Source organism: Notolepis coatsorum (assembly GCF_963971535.1).
Source record: "Notolepis coatsorum genome assembly, chromosome: 1".
Classification (NCBI taxonomy): domain Eukaryota; kingdom Metazoa; phylum Chordata; class Actinopteri; order Aulopiformes; family Paralepididae; genus Notolepis; species Notolepis coatsorum.
The window spans coordinates 308,320,032-308,325,031 of record NC_140165.1 but is presented as its reverse complement, the minus strand read 5'-3'; the positions used below and the strand labels follow the sequence as shown (position 1 = coordinate 308,325,031).

Genomic DNA, 5,000 nt, shown 5'->3' with positions numbered 1-5,000 from the left:
GTATTGTCTTCATTTATCCTCAGGCTTCGACTCGTTCTGGGAAATTAACCTGTATGGCGGCGGTTTGTTTAGAATAAATTACCTCCGTTTAACACGTGAAGGCAAAGCAAAGGATCATTATCTGTCGGGAGGTAAACACGTTGGGAAAGCCATGGATGATGAACGGACCACACAGAGCGGCTCTCCGGGCTGAGTCAGTCGTCTCTGAGCAGCGTCGTTTCAGGCCTATATTCGCCTGAAACACCCCCTGAACCAGCTCCAGCCTCACTATGAGTTGTGTATCTCAGCGTTTCCGTTAGCCGGTAATTACCGGTATTTGACTGGCAAAATCTGTTGAAGTCCGACATATTTAATCTCTCCGGTCATAGTGTCCGGTGAAAATAGTTCCCTCTGGGCACAGTTTGATTATTTGAATTGTATTTGGATGGGCTGGAGTTGGGTGGCCTATGCGATGAACGAAACAATCATTGCGTTTGTTGTCGTTGCTTCGCTCAGCGAGAGCTTGCTGCTGGATTTGCGGAAGGCATGCAGCTGCAGACCCACAGAACCCACCAGCTTTGCTGGCACAGTGCGGTCCCCAGACCTGGAAAGCTGCTCTGCGGGTCTGCAGCTGGATGCTTCTTGCAAACTAACTGCGGCCGGCTCGCGCTGATAACAGCTTTCATTGTTGGACCGGCTGCTTGGTGGAGCAACGATGAAACGAATGTAATGAATCGTTCGTCGCATGGGCTATTTAATTTTGGCCTGTTTTGGTACGGTTCGGGTGGTCAAGTTGTGCTTGGAGGGAGTTGTTTTCACCGGACATTATGACCAGCACCAAGTCATTGGGAGGTGGAGATATACATCACGCAAACCCACGATAATGTTGCCGTCTCTCTCTGCAAAATTTCTCAGTTCTTCGCTTGATATAATTAATACAAATGTCCAATATAACGGAATTCGTTAGCTCATAAAAATGTGATTATAACAGACTGCTGTTTAGTGTCGGACCGACTGCCCACATACGCGGTCTATTTTATTTCAAGTCAGCAGCAGCACGGAGTATCGAGGGACTTATTTTATTTGGAATATATTAATGACTGTATACGCAAAAGTAGCCTATAGTTTTAAGTAATAATATTATAAATCTACATGCCTTGAGGATGACATTCTTTATTCAATTGTTTTAAAGCTCAATAAACTATGACCGGAATTAATCTCATTTGTCCGGTAGATTGAAATCTTGCAGGTCACGGAGACCGGCAACAATTTTTTCTAACGGAAACCCTGGTGTATCTCTGTAGTAGCTGTGTATATTTATCATCTTCTATGCAGCATACTAGCTCAACACGTATATTTATCATCTTCTACTGTATACAGCACACTAGCTCAACATATATATTTATCATCTTATATACAGTATACAAGCTCAACATATATATTTATCATCTTATATACAGTATACAAGCTCAACATATATATTTATCACCTATACAGCATACTAGCTCAACATATATATTCATCTTCTATACAGTTAAGTAGGGCTGGACGGTATGGTCTAAAATTTATATCACGGTATAATTTGAAGCATAGACGGTAGCGGTATATATCACGGTATATTAACTTATCTTAAAATGTCTATATAAATGCTTCTGAAGGGGTAAAACACTGGTATGGCAGCTGGTATTCTGTTACAGCTGCTGAGCTATACTATAGCTAATGTCCAATCCATCAATATCTTCCTTTTTAATTAAATAGGTTCAAGAATCGAATCAGGATTGTTAGCAGAGAGAGAGAGGGAGGGATGGGGGAGACAGAGTAAGAGAGAGAGGGAGGGAGGAGGCTGCTAGAGTGGAGCTAACGTTAGCTTGCTGAGGCTAATACATCGACAGGCTGCTACAGTAGGAGTGGAGCGAGCTAACGTTAGCTTGCTGAGGCTAATACATCGACAGGCTGCTACAGTAGGAGTGGAGCGAGCTAACGTTAGCTTGCTGAGGCTAATACATCGACAGGCTGCTACAGTAGGAGTGGAGCGAGCTAAGGTTAGCTTGCTGAGGCTAATACATCAACAGGCTGCTCCAGTAGGAGTGGAGCGAGCTAACGTTAGCTTGCTGAGGCTAATACATCGGCAGGCTGCTACAGTAGGAGTGGAGCGAGCTAACGTTAGCTTGCTGAGGCTAATACATCAACAGGCTGCTACAGTAGGAGTGGAGCGAGCTAACGTTAGCTTGCTGAGGCTAATACATCAACAGGCTGCTCCAGTAGGAGTGGAGCGAGCTAACGTTAGCTTGCTGAGGCTAATACATCGACAGGCTGCTCCAGTAGGAGTGGAGCGAGCTAACGTTAGCTTGCTGAGGCTAATGCATCAACAGGCTGCTCCAGTAGGAGTGGAGCGAGCTAACGTTAGCTTGCTGAGGCTAATGCATCGACAGGCTGCTCCAGTAGGAGTGGAGCGAGCTAACGTTAGCTTGCTGAGGCTAATGCATCAACAGGCTGCTCCAGTAGGAGTGGAGCGAGCTAACGTTAGCTTGCTGAGGCTAATGCATCGACAGGCTGCTCCAGTAGGAGTGGAGCGAGCTAACGTTAGCTTTCTGAGGCTAATACATCAACAGACTGCTACAGTAGGAGTGGACTAACGTGGAGCAAGCTAACGTGGAGCGAGCTAACGTTAGCTTGCTGAGGCTACATCGAGAGTTAACATTACATAAGGTTTTAGCGCGACGTGGGCATTACAGAATGGTGAGGATGCAAAGCATGTTAGACCATTGGACTCGTCGCAGAGTTTACATTACACATAGAAACTGCGCGACTCACGAGAGAAGTTGTCACACAGCCTTTAAACGCAGGGCGGAAGAGCTCGTTTGCTTCTGTGTTTATTATGAAATGACAATTGCGTGTTGACACGCCCACTGCACGAAGCCTCTGTGCTCCTAAATAACTTTTTACAGTTCGCATATATCTATTATCTATGACTAATTCTATCTATTTTTAGGGGCAAATACGAGTGAAATAGTCGCGCTGTGGTTACATGACGTCATTGCTATTTTAGAGCTGCTCTACCGGTTACAAGGTATAGTCAAAATCCATACCGTAGAGCAAATCTTTACTGTATACCGTTTATACCGTCCATCCCTACAGTTAAGTATACAAGCTCAGCATATGTTTATCACCTTCGATACAGCACACTAGCTCAACATATGTTTATCACCTTCGATACAGCACACTAGCTCAACATATATGTTTATCACCTTCGATACAGCACACTAGCTCAACATATGTTTATCACCTTCGATACAGCACACTAGCTCAACATATGTTTATCACCTTCGATACAGCACACTAGCTCAACATATGTTCATCACCTTCGATACAGCACACTAGCTCAACATATGTTTATCACCTTCTATACAGAATACTAGCTCAACATATGTTTATCACCTTCGATACAGCTCAACATATGTTCATCACCTTCGATACAGCTCAACATATGTTTATCACCTTCGATACAGCTCAACATATGTTCATCACCTTCGATACAGCTCAACATATGTTCATCACCTTCGATACAGCTCAACATATGTTCATCACCTTCGATACAGCTCAACATATGTTCATCACCTTCGATACAGCTCAACATATGTTCATCACCTTCGATACAGCTCAACATATGTTCATCACCTTCGATACAACACACTATAGCTCAACATAATGTTTATCACCTTCGATACAGCCCACTAGCTCAACATATACACCCCACTTCAGCTGAACTCATGCACAGCTGCTGTACACATGTGTGTGTCATGTGATCGTCATGGAACTGCTTATTGTCGGCCCAGAATTTGTTTCCCCCCCATTTCCTCTCGTCTCTGGCAACATGGAGCAGAGAGCCATTAAGAGCACTTCCTGGAAACGATGTGGTTCTCGTTTCTTTGTCTCATTTGTGAGTGCGTGTGTGTAGTATGTATGTGTGCGTGCGTGCGTGCGTGCGTGTATGTATGTATGTAAGTGCACGCACAGGTCTTATTTTCCCCATAAACGTGATCTCCCCTCCATCTCCTCCCGTCTCCCGCTGGATCTGGGATTGATTGCGCTGCCTGCCACTCGGCTCGCTCGGAATTCCTGAGAATCATGAAAACATTCCGTTATATTTTTCTAGGAATCTGAACTGGGAACAGCGGCGCTTCCTGCAGTGTGCGGCGTCAGGCTGGCGTTGGGGGAACAGGGAGTTCTCCCGAATCCATGTGTGTGTTCTCTCGTTTCATCCCCCTATACTTGTGGGGACGTTGGCCAGGGACGGGGGGCTATTTTAGGGGGTCGGGGGCAGAATGTCGAGGCTCTACTGGTGCGGGAGGTGAAGGTTAGGGGCTCGGGAGCGAATGTAGTCGTCGACGGATTTGTAAAAATGTGACTCTTGTGTGTGCGTGTATGAGAATAAGTGAAGTTGATCTAATATTGGTTCGCCCTGCGGAGGGGGGAGGGGGGGGGGGGGGGTTCTTGCAGTGGCACGCTACACTGCACCACCACGCCATCTGCAGAAGCAAAACAAAAGCGCGCCGGTAGGGATGCAAAGAGGCCGGAGCCCGGAGCAGAAAATATCTAACGTATCGTATTTTTGCTATCCATTATGAGTCATGTAAACATTTGACACATTGACACCATCCACATCCATGACACCCAAACCCCCCCCTCGTATCCCAGTGCACATGCAAGGCCACTAGTGTGTGTGTGTGTGTTTGTGTGTGTGTGTGTGTGTGTGTGCGCGCATCATGGGACTTTGTCAACTCATTGCGTCATTGATTTAATCAACAGATCTGTAATCCTCCCCGCGTTATTGTTCTGTGACGGAAGGCAGCCGTGCCAAACGGCCCCCTTTAAATCAAACGCTTATGATTAGAGAATCATATTTGTGAATATTGTTGTTGTTGTTATGCCAGATCAAAGAGATGATATAATTGCCCATAATAACAACTGATTGACGACTAATAACTCTTTCAGCGTTTAAACACGTAATCCACCGACTA

General features: G+C 45.5%; 1 pseudogene across 1 annotated transcript in view; it reads left to right on the top strand.

Moving 5' to 3' along the window:
- Window positions 1–5,000, top strand: part of LOC311225850 (rho guanine nucleotide exchange factor 26-like) — a 64,628-nt pseudogene that overhangs the window by 27,433 nt on the left and 32,195 nt on the right. The window lies entirely within an intron of this gene.